Below are 17,373 nucleotides of genomic sequence, written 5' to 3'. Positions count from 1 at the left end.
TACGACCGCTGCCTCCAGAGGAGCGCCAATGCTACAAATGCAACAAGATGGGGAACTGGATGCGTAACTTCCCCGAGCATCTAGCTGAGCTGGCAAAGAAAGGGACAATGGTGAAGGCTCCTCTAAAAGTATTTCTATTTAAGTTATTGAACTTTTCACTATTTCCAGCAACACATGGGTATTTAATACCGGATGTGGTTACCACATCATTAATACCTAGCAGGAACCTGAAAACTGGAAGAAGCTGAAACAAGGCGACATGAAGCTACGTTAGTGATGGGAAGAGAGTCCCAGTTCTTGCAATTGGCAAATATTATTTTGCGTCTCCATCTGGCCTTGTAGTTACTTTAAATAACTGTTTGTTTGCACCTGGTTTGACCAGAAACAATATTTCAGTTTCTTTACTTTTTGAACAAGGATTTCAGTACGGTTTTAATGGTATTGCTATTTCTGCTTTCTTGAATGATGTATTTTATTTTGAGGCTAAATCTCTAAATGGTATTTATGAGATAAATGTTCATACATAGAATAATGTATATAATCTTTCTAAACGTACCAGATTTAGCATCAATGATACATTTCTATGGCATTGCCGACTTGGCTACATAAGTAAGGCACGAGTTAAAAGACTCCAATATGAAAGGATTCTCGAATCCACAGGTTCGGACTCCTTTGACGACTGCGAATCTTGCTTAGCTGGCGAACTCGCCAAGGACTCCTTCACCCATATTTGTAAACGAGCTAAGGATCTACTAGGACTCACACATACTGATGTTTGTGGCCCTTTTAGAACCATGTCTAGAAATCATGAAAGATACTTCGTTTCTTTTATTGATGATTATAGTCGATATGCGTATGTCTATCTTATGAAACACAAGCATGAAACTTTTGAAAAGTTAAAAGAGTTTCAAAACGAAGTGGAAAACCAACTAGGTAAAACGATTAAAACACTTCGATCAGATCGAAGTGGAGAATATCTCAGATTGGAATTCATCAATCATCTAAAAGAACGTGGAATTGTTTCACAACTCATTCCACCCGGCACACCCCAACATAATGGCATGAGCGAGAGGAGAAATCGAACCTTGCTGAACATGGCCCGATCGATGATGTGTAGAACTAACTTGCCTCACTCCTTTTGGAGTTTTGCCCTTATGACCGCAGCCCGCATTGTCAATTAGGCTTCAACTTAAAAAAGGTAAACAAAACCCCATTTGAGATATGGCATGGGCGTAAACCCAATTTGTCTTTCCTTAGAGTATGAGGATGCGATGCATGACAAAATCGATCCCCGCGGCGTAAAAGTTGTTTTCGTCGGGTACCATAACCAAAGTGGATATTATTTCTTCCACCTGATACAAATTTGATTTCTATTAAAAGGAAGGGCCACTTCCTCGAGAAAGAATTTTTCGATCGAGGAACTGGAAATAATATTGTCGATCTTGAAGAAATTCAAGAACCACAAACAACTGCTGAGGAAGTTGAAACGTCTGATCAACAAGATGTTGTTGCTGATACATCAGACATAAACACGAGTGTTCGCAAAAGTAGTAGGACTCTCGTACCAAATTCTAAATACCTATGACATCTAGATGGTCTCGAAGTCCTATTAGTAGCCGAGTCTAATGACAAACCTATTAACTACAAATCTGTTGTCTTAGATCCGAAATCTGAGAAATGGCAAGAAGCCAAGAATGCCGAGATGAAATCTATGCACGACAATCAGGTATGGAACTTGGTTGAGCTACCCCCGAAGGTCGGGCAGTAGGGAGCAAGTGGATTTTCAAAATAAAAACCGACATGCATGGAAATGTACAAACCTATAAAGCACGGCTAGTCGCGAAAGGTTTTACTCAAACTAAGGCTGTTGACTATGATGAAACCTTCTCGCCCGTTGCTATGACTATGTCAATAAGGATATTACTTGCTATAGCCGTGTATTATGACTACGAGATATGGCAGATGGATGTCAAAACCGCTTTTCTTAATGGACACCTTTCTGAAGATGTCTATATGGTACAGCTTGAAGGTTCTGTCGATCCAAATATCCTAATAGGGTGTGCAAACTGAATAAGTCTATTTATGGACTCAAACAAGCATCTCGTAGTCGGAATATTCACTTTGATGAGAAAAGTAAAGAGTTTGGTTTTATCAAAAACGAAGATGAGCCTTGTGTTTACATAAAGGCTAGTGGGAGCACTATATCATTCCTCATACTGTATGTGGATGATATACTGATCATTGGAAACGACATTCCTATTCTTAAGGATGTTAAGCACTGGTTGGGATCTTGTTTCGCAATGAAAGATCTTGGTGAAGCTGCTTATATTTTTGGAATCAAGATCTACCGAGATAGGTCTAAGCGGCTTCTAGGGCTAAGTCAAAGTACATACATAGACAAAGTCATGGAACGCTTCTCAATGGATAACTCCAAGAAAGGAGGTGTTCCCATTGCTAAAGGAACCGTGTTGAACAAATCGCAATCTCCGGCAACGGACATTGAAACTAACCACATGCAAGCAATTTCGTATGCTTCAGTTGGTTCTACCATGTACACTATGTTATGCACTAGACCTGACGTCTCGTATGTTTTAAGCATGACCAGTCGTTTTCAGCAAATTCCCGGCATTGCCCATTAGACTGTAGTAAAGAACATTCTAAGGTACCTGAAAGGACCAGGGATATGTTTTTAGTGTTTGTAGGAGTGGAAGAAGAGCTCACTGTAAGGTGTTACACTTATGCTAGCTTCCAAACTGACCGAGATGATTCTCGCTCACAATCAGGATTTGTATTCACTCTCAATGGAGGAGCTATTTACTGGAAAATCTCCAAGCAGAGTTTGGTGGAGGATTCCACCACTGAGGCTGAGTACATAGCTGCATCATATGCTGTTAAGGAAGCTACTTGGATGTAGAAGTTTATCACTGACCTCGATGTGGTTCCGAGTATTCATAAACTAATCGAGGTGTTCTGTGATAACACATGTGCTATTGCTCAGGCCAAAGAGCCCAGATCTCATCACAGAGCCAAATACATACTAAGGAAGTTCCACCATATAAGGGAAATACTGGAATAATGTGACATCATAATAAGCAAAGTAGACACAAATCAAAACCTAGTAGACCCGTTCACTAAGCCGATGACTCGGGACAAGCATGACCAACACAGGGATGCTATCGGTCTTAGATTAGCTAGTCAATTGTTTTGATTTAGTATTTGGATGTATGTTCATTTTAATATGTTTAATCCATGAATATTGTATTCTAAATTATCCTTAGTCGGTCAGACTTGTGGGAACGATTTTGAACTAGGACTATTCTGACTTTGGACTCAAGGACTTGACTTCCAAACTCACAGACCTCATTATGAATGACGTTGGATGTAACTCATGTTGGAGATTCTGCAATCGTAAATCTTTGGAAAATCTGAGAGTCATGAATCACTTTCAGATCAAACCTATTTGTTGGTTTCCAAATGTTTTGACCGGATAAAAATCAGATTGAGTGCAAGAATCAGTATGGAGAATGAGAGAGTTTATTGAACTAGTGAACGTATCATATGATCAAACTACGTCATATTAGGGTTTGAAAAACAGGGATGATAACAGTTATCTAACTAATAACTGAAAATATGCTCCTTTATTTTATTAAAGTTTGTAAAGAAAACTAATTAATTAATTAGTTAATTTTCTAATACGTTTCTAATAAAGAAACGTATGCCCGAAATAAAAATTTCCAAGCTGACCTGGCAGCTCGACCTAAGCCAGGGGTTCTGCCCTTTTGACCCTGCCAGGGGCTGCCGCCCCTCACACTCCGCTACCAGGGGCGCTGCCCCCTGACCCCCTCCAAAGGGGCGTTGCCCCCTTGGAACCCCCATGACTTAGGGGCTTATCCCCTAAGTACCAATAGGATAATCAATTATAATAAGATCAAATAAGTGTACACCCCGCACCCGACTTATTTAGATTCGTATTACAGTTAATTTGATCAACACGTTAATCCTTAATTACACTAAAATCACTAATAATCCTCCCCCATTTTGGTGTAATCCATGATTAACTTGTACAAACTCAAACAAACAACAAACTTATGCATAAATGAAATGTCCTGACGATTGAATTTCACATTAGCATATTACACATTCCAAATATTCGAATATAGGGGTATCGCTACGATTGAACCCTTTCTATTCATAATGAATAATCGAAGATAATATACACACAAGTTCACATACTCATATATACTCTTACATGACATTATATTACTAGCCTATGTCCTATACTTCAATGAACATATCAAAGCCAAGTCCCAGCTTCTTGAAGCGGCTAAACTTCATGCTCATATAGGTAGTTCTTTTACTCTCGCCCCTGCATATGCAATTTTTCGAAAGAACTATTAAGAAGTATAACTTCAACCTCCATAACTTGAAGGTCTAAACACATACCTTGGGACGTTGTAACTGATATGTTCCAATTTCTAGAGGTTAAGCTTTCCACATTGAATTCAGCACCTAATATCAAATTAGATAGGAACTGGGTATCTCAACATGAGAAATTTCAGGTGGACTTTAAACCCATCCCTACAGCAGACATGTGCACAAGATCTTTACTTAACGCTTTCGTTAAATGATCGGCTAAAGTCTGTTGATTTTTTACATACTCCACTGATATCACACCATTCACGATGAGCTCACGAATCATGCTGTGTCTAACACCTAAGTGTCTAGACTTCCCATTATCCATTTGACTATAAGCTTTAGCCAAAGTAGCGGTACTATCACACCTGATAGATATGGGTGATATCGGTTTAGGCCACAATGGAATCTCATAAATCAAGTTTCTTAGCCATTCAGCTTCTTTACCAGCTGCTGCTAATGCTACAAACTCAGATTCCATAGCCAAGTTAAAGATGCAAGTCTGTTTCTTAGATGCCCATGATACAGGACCTCCTCCAAGTAGAAAAGTCCATCCACTTGTAGAAGAATGATCTTCCATATTATTAATCCAACTTGCATCTGAATAACCTTCTATAGCCGAAGGAAATCCATTATAATTCAAACCATAATCCATGGTTCCTTTCAAGTACCTAAATAATCGATTTATAGCTTGCCAATGATTTGAACTTGGATTACTTGTATATCTACTAAGCTTTCCAACAACATAAGCTATATCCGGTCGAGTACTTATCATTGCATACATAAGAGATCCTATAGCTCTTGAATATTCAAGTTGATTCACTGCGTTACCTTTATTAGGTAAGAGCTTATAAGCAAGATCCATAAAAGTACTAACAGGAGAACAATTAAGAAAATTATTTTTTTTAAAATTTTTTTCAATATAGTGAGATTGAGTTTTCGAAATACCATTGTTCTCACCTTGATCCAAACCAAGGATCACTTCAGCCTCCCCCATATCTTTCATATCAAAACAAGATGATAAAAATTTCTTTGTTTTATCAACCTGATCTTGGTTTGTACCAAATATCAACATGTCATCTACGTATAAACAAATTATGACTCCTTTACCAGAAGCATCAAATTTTCTATATAAACACACTAGTCTGATTGGTTTAATAGAAAACCATTAGACAACACCATATCATCAAATTTTTGATGCCATTGTTTTGGTGCTTGCTTTAAACCATAAAGTGATTTATCAAGGTTACACACCTTATGCTCATTACCGGGCATAACAAAACCCTCTGGTTGTTTCATATATATCTCCTCATCCAATTCACCATTCAAGAATGCAGTTTTCACATCCATTTGATGAATCACAAGATTATGTATTGCTGCTAAAGCAATCAACAATCTTATTGTAGATATTCTTGCTACAGGAGCATATGTATCAACGTAGTCTATTCCTTCCTTTTGTCTAAAGCCTTGGACAACCAATCTGGCTTTAAATTTATCAATAGAACTATCAACTTTCATCTTCTTTTTGAAGATCCATTTACAACCAAGAGGTTTACAACCAAGGGGTAAGTCAGATAATTTCCAAGTGTTATTTTGCGTAATAGAATCCATATCATCATTAATTGCTTCTTTCCAGAAAGCAATATCCCGAGATGCCATAGCCTCACTATAGGTTTTAGGATCTTCCTCTATATTAAAACAATATTCATATTTCTTTTGAATCTCATTTCTAGATCCTTCAACCAAATATAGTTGAAAATCAGAACCATAGTTCTTAGGCTTTCTAACCCTATTACTTTTTCTTGGCTCAGTTGAAGTTGATGGAACATCATTTTCATGAATTGATTGAGAATTACTTGCACTCGAATCCCGTGAACATATAAAACATTCTTGTCAGGTCCCCGATTTGAGATAGATCTTTACAAAATCAAGTCATAACTCACACAGATAAATGTGTCGACAAGGGAGTTAATGACGGGTTGCTAATTTTAGAAAGATAACGGTTTGTTAAAGGCGGAATCAATAACAAACAGGGTAGTTGCTGAACAATAAATCAAAAGGTAACTAACACAATCAAGATTAACTCAAAAGATTTCCAATAGTATAATATAAAATCATACAAACGTTAATCGATTTAGGGTTTCTTGAAGGGAAAGCTATTTCCGTACAATTGTAAGAACGGCCGTCACTTGACAAATATTCTTTCTACTATCGTATTCAGCCGCCCTCCTTAGGTGTGCCATAAATATTCCTTTTATAGACCTTGCACCCAAGGATAGCTGTCATTCCCTCTAGAAACCCTAAATATATCATACATATCCAAATTACATATTCAAAATAATCCTAAGTGTAAAACAAGTCTTCCGGGTAGGCTTTATAGAAGTAAACTTCTCCGAGTAGACTTTGTGCTCTTCCTGCCTTGTTTAGACTTGGTAACCTTGAAGTGTGCCCGGGAACATTTTTTCGGGTATGTTTTACTTAGAGTATTTTCCAAGAGAAAATACTCACCGGGTAGACTTCAATCTTCCTGATTGTATCAGACTTTGCCTGACATAACCTTACTAGAAACCTTGTTCTTCAATGATCCTTTCAACTCTTTGCTTGGAAATAGCTTATTAGCAAAGTGTGCTTGGTAGCACTTTACCCTGCTTGAGTTGAATCTTGCCCGATGATACTTAAGATAATTCATTATACATCAAAGCATACTTGGACCACTGTATTATTAATGAATACCTTGCCCGGTCTTCCAATCACTTGGCTTCATGAGCTTGGTTAGCCAAGAGTTTACTCTGAAGTAAACCTTACTCGGCTATGAAGAACAAACCTGCTTGAAATAGTGTACCTTGCCCGTGTATGCACAAAGAGTGAACCCTGCCCGGCTATCCACTAAAGAAGACTTCTTGAAGATAACCTTGCCCGGAAGGCAAGATATCATGCCCGGCTAAGTAAAAGCTTGCTCGGAAGTCTAAGGTGTGCCCGTTTCCATACTTAGTCATTTCTGAGGTGGTTGAGAAGATTCCAATCTTCCATATGATCAGTTTTGTGTCAAATCTTCACTCAACAATCTCCCATAGATTGGAACACCTCAGCTGTCCCAAAACACCTCTACAGTTACTTACACAGGATTAAAATATATATTAAATTCAAAGTCAAATTACATAAACAAAAACATTATCAAATTACATATTCAAATGCTGTCCAAAGACATTACAAAGTAAAACCTAAGCTAAAAATTCTTCTGTAAGGCCCTAAACCCGGTAGCCCTACTTTAGCGTCGGATTTACTCATAAACACAGTTCTTACAAATCAGAGTTAATTAAAACTTTCGCGGAATATAAAAACTTTCATAAAACATTACAGAAATCCAAAACTTGCATTCATTAAACATTCTTGTCTTTCAAAATAAACGTCAATTAACATTAAAACATTTTGAGTCTTCAGATGCCAGTCTCCTATTCGCCCACCATGTGACCGCTCAAGCTAGCTGTCTCATTCCACTCACCTGCGTGCATACTAAAAGTCAGCTACGCTGAGTGAGTTCTAGTTAATCGGACGCCACACAATACATACACATACATACATATCCGAAGATACATAGCCATACTCAATCCGTTACCCTACTACCATACATACATACATATCCACAATCACTAACCTCAGTCTACCGAGAGTACATTCATAGTCCGCCGTCTATACCTGTACTCAGGGTCGTGAACACGTAAAAGGTCCGCAATCCTTACCTATGTTCACCATTCATGGTACGTGCAAGGTCCGCAGTCCTTCCCTATACCATCCTACATCCACAACACGTACAAGGTCCACAGTCCTTCCCTATGTTGCAACCTAATTCATAGCACGTACGAGGTCCACAGTCCTCCCCTATGCTACCACAATACAATTACAGCACGTATAAGGTCCGCGGTCCTTTCCTATGCTGATGCCTATCTATATACGTATAAGGTCCGCAGTCCTTAACTACGTTGTCGTCTATTATCTGTAACACGTATAAGGCCCACCGTCCCTATCTACGTTTACATCTATCACTTATATCATGTATAAGGCCCGCAGTCCTTAACTACGCCTTCACCTGCCAAGTCTATGTCCAACAGAAGCTAGAGGGATTTGCCATCCTAACTTACTATGTCGAACGTAGAACTCACATACCATTCGTGTACATGTATACACATACTTCATATATACAATAATTACATTATAACATAAGAACACTCTAGCCGTTCTTCACCTCATTCATTTATCGTACTTCTTGTCGGTCCGTGCAATATCCGAAGATCGTTCACGTCCCGACAAGCATTCTTTCAAAACGATCATACATCATCCATTTATAACATTCATATCTTTGTTTACAACCTGACAGTACGCGCAATATCCGAAGATCGTTCGCGTACCGACAATCAATCATTCATGTCTATCACATATATCATATATGGCATACACTTACCACTTAAGGTAAGTGTATTAACTAATCACATCGAGTATGCACACAGCCCCGAAAAACATAACAAGGAATGGGGCTAGAAACTCACCTGAATGCGGTTCCTTTCTCCGTTTATCGTGGTTCCTCTCTTTAACTGTGTTCTGCTAACTGTATATAGGTTACACGTATCAATTAACTACTACTACTCATGTTGTATTTCTATCTTTATATAACCCACAACGAACGAGGGTCTGGGGGCAGCGCCCCTGGCAGCGGGGTTCTAGGGGCGGCAGCCCCTAGCAGGGTCCAAGGGGCAGAGCCCCTGGCTGGGGTCGAGCACATTTTTCCATTAGGTTTTTAATTTATTTTCCAATTTGCTAACTCCAGCGAACTTATCATTAAGCGAACTTAACAGTAAGCGAACTTAACATTAAGCGAACTTACTGTAAGCGAACTTAGTGTTAAGCGAACTTAACATCAAGCGAACTTAAGCATAGGCGAAGTTCTCATCAGGCGAACTTAAGCATAGGCGAAGTTCTCATCAAGCGAACTTAAGCATAGGCGAAGTTCTCATCAGGCGAACTTAAGCATAGGCGAAGTTCTCATCAGGCGAACTTAGCATAGGCGAAGTTCTCATCAGGCGAACTTAGCTTAGGCGAAGTTCTCATCAGGCGAACTTAGCTTAGGCGAAGTTCTCATCAGGCGAACTTAGCTTAGGCGAAGTTCTCACAGCCGCCGCTGCTCGTCCTTAATCCCCAAAATCATCATCGTTTCTTAACCAAACAAATCGATTTAGGTATCAACGGAATCGTCTAAGCAGCGCCTACAAACCCTAACCATTCAATCGTTCAAAACATCGGGTTTACAGGCTGCGATTCATGTATATACATACGGGTTTTTCATGCTAACGATTAACCTATCAATCTGTAATCAATTTCAGTAAGTTTGGCCTCGTTGGATTCGTTTTTACCATACTAAGACAGATCTATGATTTCAAGATGAATCCGAACCTAATTAAATGATTTCCGATCCTAAACGTACCTTAAACGAGTCAAACACGAACACGAGCTGGTCTTTGATGTTGCTTTGGTCCGTCATGACGATCTAGCACCAACAAGCTCGGGTTCTCGTCTCCGGATCTTGGTTCGGGTTGTGTGTGTTTTGGGTGTGTGTAGGGATTATGGAAAGATGGAATGGGAAGTTAGGGTTTTAGGATGGTTTAAGGGGTATTTATGTCCCTTAAAGCCCATGGACCTAAGGCCCATCCCACCATCTTAATCCATGTAATTACCCAAGTCCATGATTCTTTCTATATTTAATATTAATTAAATATTAACACTCGTTTTTAAATCATGGACTTCTTTTATTTATTAATATAAAATTCGGGATGTTACATCTTCATTTTAGCCAGAGGTTCTTGTTTAGGCATGGAAAGTCCAACTTTTCTTGCTCTCTCAAGAATCTTAACAGTTCTGATTGCTTAGCACTTGTAGGCCTTTGCCTTTCTTTATAATCAGAGAGATGCAGTGCTGCAATCACCGTCAATTGCCATAGATTGAATTTTCTGAAGTCATTTTAGAGAAGATCTTCACAATCTCTCCATTTTTCATCATAACATTCAGATGTTCAGTCCTGGAGTCATAAAATACCCCATTTGGCATAACATTGTAGTTGACTGAAGGATTTTTGGCTTTTACTTCAGCCTTGATGAAAGGTTTATCCATCTTCAATTGTATATGCTTTGTTTTCTCTTGAGAAATTACTGACATTTTCCTTTTCTTTGTTAAGTTCTGTTTCAAAACAAAGGATGCTGTCATGTTGCAGATTGGCTTTACTTTGGATTTCCCTTTCATTGTCATTTTAGAAAGATCAATCATCTTTCTTGATATTCCCTTGTTCTTGCCATTTAGAGACTGAGCAGCTCCATTCTTTTTGTTCAACTGTAGTCCTTTCATTTTCTTGAAGTTACTCAAAATCTCTTTTCTTGTCATGACTTTGACTGAGTCAAAGGGAATTCCATTCTTCACTAAAAATTTTGGTTTTCCACCATAGTTGCTCAAGAACTTTTGAACTTTCATTTCTTGTTCCAAATCATCTTTCAATTTCAAACCTTTCAATTCATTTTCTTGAGCAATCTTTTCTTCACTTAAAGTTTTTGAGATTATGTCAATGATAGTATCTAGTTTCTTCTTTACCTCTGCCTCTGGTTCTTCTTGCTTAATCAAATTGAGGAGAGATTCCAGCACTTCATTTGGAATTTCTTTATCATTTAAGCACTTATCAATTACTTCTTGTGGGACTTCCTTCAGATTTTCATTTTTTATTTCATCCCTTGCCCTTTTCTCATCTTCAAACAGTTTCACCAAGCTTACATGTTCTTCAAAATCTTTATCAGTCAGTGTTTGGCTTAGAAATTGTCTGTCTTGAATTTCTGTCATTCTTTGCACATAGACCCTTTTGGCTTCTACTTCAGATTCATCAATTTCTAAGATTGTTGACTTTTCTTTTGGTGAATTGACAATTTGATATTCATCACCTTCTATAGCAATTTCCTTCCCTTTTAGTTTCTTTCTTTTTTTAAGATGTTTCTTTCATCTTCTGGAACTTTGTCAGTTTCAGCATTTGACCTAGCTTCTTCATAGATTGAGAGCAGCTTCAATGAATTCTCCCCCTGATTCAATGATTACTCCCCCTATTTTGGGGCAGCTGAGGTCTTCTCAACCTCATTCATTAGGGTTTGAACTCTTTGTAATGCCCTCTTTAGTTCTTCAAAAAGATGATGCTTGTAGGAATTGAGATTGCCTAGAGTTGGATCCATTTCTGATTTTCTGTTAACAGATGAACACACAATTGTCAGTTAGATCTAAAACGATGCATATATTTATGAGAAGAGTAAAATTAAGGGATAAAGAATATTTCAATTCAAACCGTTGTCTTGAATGATATTGAAACCTTCACACAAAGCAAATGTAAGTAATAGGAAGTTTCAATAACTGAAATATATAAAGACAAACTCTTTAATGAGAGTTAAGACAGACTTGAAGTACATATCTGCAGCTTTATCAGAAAAGAATTGTGAATAAAGGTCAGCTTAGTTTGCTTTTCTTTTGCATGTCATATAAAGGAAGAATCTTTAAAAGTGTTTTGTCTTTTATCTCATAAATTCTTTATCTGTTTCAGGAATGGTGTCCTTATCTATTTAAAAGTGTGTCAAAAAATGGTAAAGTATGTAAAGATAAAGTTATTTAGAAATAAATTTAAGTAAAATGAAGACAGCTTATTTGAAATACCAGATTTCTTGAGAACTTAATCACAAGCAACATTAATCAAGTATAACACATCAAGCAAGCAACCTTACTAGGAATCAGTTAAGATCCCCAAAGTAATTTTCATCTAATTTAACTACCTTACTCATTAAAACAATTAATCACAAACTTTACCCGTAGTACTAAACATTCACAATAATCAGTCAAGTATACTTTGAAGCAAAGTATGCTCGACAATATTTCAAGAGTACAAAAAACTAGAATTGAATTCATAGCACACAATGTACTTGGAAAGTTAAATTGAAATTACCGAAGTATTTTAAGGGAACATTTGAAAATTCAAAGTGCCCAAAGTATAGTGTGCCCGGAAACACTTGTAATTTCAAAGAAAAACATATTCACACAAATCACAAAGCTTACTTGGTGTACCAAAGAAGTTCACAAAGTTTGCTTGGTATAATATTCAGCATATAGGATGCAAAGCTTGCTCGGAACAGATAACTATTAAAATCTAGCTAGAACACATATTCATTTCAAGACTTCAAGCTTGCTCGGGAAATTAGTACAGTAGTGTACTCTGCCCGTAAAGTGTAAACACTTCAAAGCATGCCCGAAAATCATAAACTTTGTCCAAAATGACCAAGCTTACCCGGAAAGGTCATAAAGCATCAAACCTTACCCGAAAATGCATATTCAACCATATTCAACTGTTTTGTGCCCGGAAAGGTTAGAAAACATCAAACCTTACTCGAACTTACATATTCAACTGTTTTGTGCTCGGAAAGGTTAGAAAACATCAAACCTTACCCGAACTTAAATATTCAACTTATTAAAGGCAAAATGCAACACTTTTTGACTTAAACCACTTGTCAAAGATCACTTGTCAATTAATTTTAACAATACAAATCATGTCAAGGACATTTGTCAATTATATATCATTAAAGATCATAGTTTAAGAGCAAATGGTGCATTTAGAGATCAAATTTTAGTTGTATTTCTCTTCAAAAAAATTTCTTTTATAAACTGAAAAGATCTCAGGAATGGGATCATATTGACTAAGTAGCTTTCTCAATACTTCATTCTCAGCATTATTATGGCAACATAGATAGGTTAACAACAGGTCTAGACTTAGCATGAATTTCATCTCTTTGGTGATATGATTAAAGTTCAATTAGTAGCATAATACATTAATGGTCAACACTGTGCTATGATGCCTCATATCTCTTCTCAAAGCTTATTTGGTTTTCCCCAGATCAACCCAATTTGACTCCAACCTCCTGTATTTAGTAAAACTTTTGTTTTTGTATGACAGTACTTATTGGATCTTTTTGTATTTTTGAGAATCAAACATATATAGAGGTTGAACGTTGGACTTACTGTTAACAAACAGGCCTTTCATTCAAGATGAGATAGATTTTGTCAACATCTCTGTAGTTCTGATTATAACCCTCTTGTTTGATAAAATATTTAAAAACACTTATCAACTTTTGGTTGATTTATTCTTCTCCTTGTTTTTGATATTTTCTCAATTTTTCTGAAGCATGTTCTGTGTCATATTTAAAGATGTTTCATTTTTTGTTGACCAAATAACAACAGGCTTGTGTATGACTGGGTAATCACTTTTCTACCTATCATTTGGAGAGATTTATCTTGAGACATGCAAAGACAACTATGTATCTCCACATAAAGATTAGCATATTCATTATGTTTATATCACCTTAGTTTTTACACATCATGAGAAAGCAACCATACATGTTAATGACTATACTAAGTGATCTTTCAGCCTATTAAATCCATATGATTGGCTAAGTAGTCAATGTACTATCATTTCCCAAAAAATATTCAGTTTAATATTCAATCACCCCAATGTCTCTTAATTGGCAGGTAAATGGCTATTCTGTTTGACCACAAGTGGTCAACAGGACCAAACATACATTATGAATATATGTCATTTCAAAGTCAGAGCTATTGACACAGTTTTAAGTAAATGAATAGAAAACAAGTTACAGATTGCCCCAAATGCCTTCAGTTTTCCAGGTTAATGGCTATCCTATCTGTCTGAAAACAGATGACAGGACCAACATATACAAGTATATGCCTTTCCAACTTGAGCAAATGACATAATTTTCAGCAAAAGTAACTTTTGAGACTTTTCATTGAAAATCCTTTAAAGATTCTTTAAAGCTTGAACTGAATAGTATTATCATATCTCTACACCATTAACAACTTGCTCATGTTTTGATCAAAATTTTGTGATTATGCAAAAATTCATTTGAAAATTCATTTGAAAACTTTAATTTTGACATAAAGACATATTTTGACATAAACATTTGTAACATATTCAAATCTTAATCATTCTCAATATCATCAAAACAAGTAGACATTCTTAACATTCATAGTCTAACCTATCCTAATAACATCAAGATGATCAAATAACACACATATTCAAGTAATTATTTACAAATAATCACCCATGACATCAGATAAGTATTTAATCAACTCAGACATTTCAAACTACTTATAATAACATCAGATTTGTTAACTGACAATTAATCATTTGCATTAATGACACATAGGTAGCACAGATAATCACTTAAGCACTAATCAGTAAATATTAAATAAGTAACATATTCATTCAACATTCAAAGTATGTGTACTCTATCAAGAATAGTCAATTACCACATAGAGACACACATTAAGCACATATCCTCAATCAGACCTCATCTAAGTTGATCATACCCAGAGCTTTCAAAAGAAAGTTGAATCTAGTTCTGTCAAGTGGCTTGGTGAATAGGTCAGCCAAGTTGTCACTTGTGTCAACTCTATGCATTTCAATCAAACCTTTTTCATTACAATCTCTAATGAAGTGATGTCTGATTTCAATATGCTTAGTCTTTGAATGTTGGATTGGATTCTTAACAGTAAAGTATGCAGCAGTATTGTCTATAAGAATAGGAGTGTTTAGAAAATTCAAACCATAGTCCAGCATCTGATTCTGAATCAAGAGAACTTGTGCACAGCAAGCAGATGCAGCAATGTATTCGGCTTCTGCAGTTGATATGGATACAATAGTCTACTTCTTGCACTGCCATGACACCAGCCTGTCTCCCAAAAATTGACATCCACCTGAAGTTGACTTCCTGCTCATGTTGCATCCATCATAATCACTGTCTGTGTAGGCAATAAGGTCAAAAGATTGGTTCTTTGGATACCAAATTCCTAAGTCTGGTCTACCCTTCAAGTATCTAAAAATTCTTTTAACAGCATTCATGTGGGAGACTTTTGTACTTGCTTGGAATCTTGCACAGACACATACAACAAACATGATATCTGGTCTTGAAGCAGTAAGATACATCAGAGACCCAATCTTTGCTCTGTATTCATGTTCATCTACTGGCTCCCCCTTTTCATCAGCTACCATCTTTTCTTTTGTATCCATAGGAGTTGAAGCAATCTTCAAATCATTGCATTTGAATTTGTCTAGGATGTCCTGTACATACTTAGATTGGTAGATGAAAATCCCATCAGCTTTCTGTTGAACTTGCAATCCAAGAAAGAAGTTGTAACGATTCCGACGAAACCCGGTATACCCTAACCGGTAGACGATAGTTACGTCATATTTAATGTCGGGTACATGAATTACCATAGTAGTTATACGAGAATACATGGTTTATATAATTCATCGTATTGAATATGCGATTATTCGATCGATAGTTATTGAAACCCGAACGAATCGAGGGTTCAATTATAGACGATATCTATAATATTTAGTGATTATACAAAGCATTAATGCTTCGGCACAGAAAAAGAATTTTGATTTAATGGTACGTCGGTACATTAAACGAAACCTTTAATACCAAACCGAGCAAGAGATGATCGATCAAGCCGAAAAAGATGCGCAATAATTAATAATATGATGTTTTAAGTTAATGAAAGTCATGGTTTAAGTTTTTAAAGTTTTTAAATCGGTTTTATATAAATTTCATTTTTAAGCCGAAAAATGACCGTTTTAACCTCGTTTTAAGCCGAATTAGACATTTAACCGAAAAACAAACTGAACCAGATTATCCAAAACGTTATCCGGATATCCGAAATCCAAACATGTGGCCTAGAATGGAGAGGTGGGTCCCACCCCACCCCCTAAGAGTCCTATCGGAATGGGGAAAACCCCATAACCCTTTATTTCTTTTTTTTTCATCCAACAAATCAACATCCATCTCTTCCTCTCAAGATCATGATCCAAAACCGAGATTTTGTAGCAAGAAAACAAGGTAAAGAATCGAGTTAATCACGTTTCCATCTTCGTTTCTTGAGTTTATTTGCAAGAAAATGAGGTTTCAAAGATGAAAACCGATTCTTGCATGATCAAGTGATGTATACGGATTATACAAGGGATCTTGGTCCAAGAAAGGAGTTAAACGAAGCAAAAACGAATTTTTACGGTTAAAACTTTAGTTTTGAAACAATAACCGAAACTATAGTGTAAGAGCCATGATCTTGAGTGTAACTTGCTTGGTATTGTGGTATGTTGTTTGTAGGCTCTGTGTTTAGTGGTAGATAAGGCGGAAAGACGAGTTTGTAGCTTGCAGTGGCGGAAAACGAAAGGTATATTCGGTTATGTTCGGTTTTGGAGTTTTTGGACAGATTGTTGATTGTTTAGAGTTAGGTCATGAAATTTTACAAGGATGTTCTACACATGAAAATAAGAGTTCTGTGAAGTTTTGGTAATTTTTGGATAAAGGATGAATATTTGGTGAATTTAATGCTCGGTTTTGGCTAAAAATGGTGAAAAATAGTTAAATATCATGAAAAATTCTGGAAAATTACAGATAAGCTTTTTATTTCATGTATAAGTCACACACAAAATTTTAGGTCATTTGGAGAAGTCTAAGTAGGCTTTTCGGTTAAACGAGTTCTAGGGTTTTCTAGCTTGGTTTTAGTGAAAATAGCATGTAAAAGAAGATTTTGGTTCTGGAAAAATTACAGGGGACTATGTGGATGGCAGGGGACATCCAGGAAAAATTTGGGATTTTTCTAAAGTCGTTTGGTATTTACGACATATTTAGTGTTTAAATGGTGTTTAAAAATAGATAAATAAATTTTAAATATAAAATTTAATTCTGGAAATATTGCTATAAATTTCCCCACTGTCAAAATGTTATTTGTGCAAAATTTCAAGATCCGAGGTTAAACGGATAATTATTTGTGCTAATTATCAAACTTTTAAAGTTAAAACGCGGAAACCGGTGAAGTTCGCTT

At 36.5% G+C, this 17,373-nt stretch overlaps 1 pseudogene; it reads right to left on the bottom strand.

The window, feature by feature from the left end:
* Positions 1-4,555: 4,555 nt before the first annotated feature.
* LOC143573947 (secreted RxLR effector protein 161 pseudogene) lies at positions 4,556-5,278 on the bottom strand (annotated as a pseudogene).
* Positions 5,279-17,373: the final 12,095 nt, after the last annotated feature.

The sequence above is a fragment of the Bidens hawaiensis genome, unplaced genomic scaffold (genome assembly GCF_021521415.1).
Source record: "Bidens hawaiensis isolate Kalapana, Puna unplaced genomic scaffold, B.hawaiensis_p1.1 tig00026755_1, whole genome shotgun sequence".
NCBI classification, from domain to species: domain Eukaryota; kingdom Viridiplantae; phylum Streptophyta; class Magnoliopsida; order Asterales; family Asteraceae; genus Bidens; species Bidens hawaiensis.
Note: the sequence above shows the minus strand (reverse complement) of the source record. Positions and strands in the feature narration are given on the sequence as shown.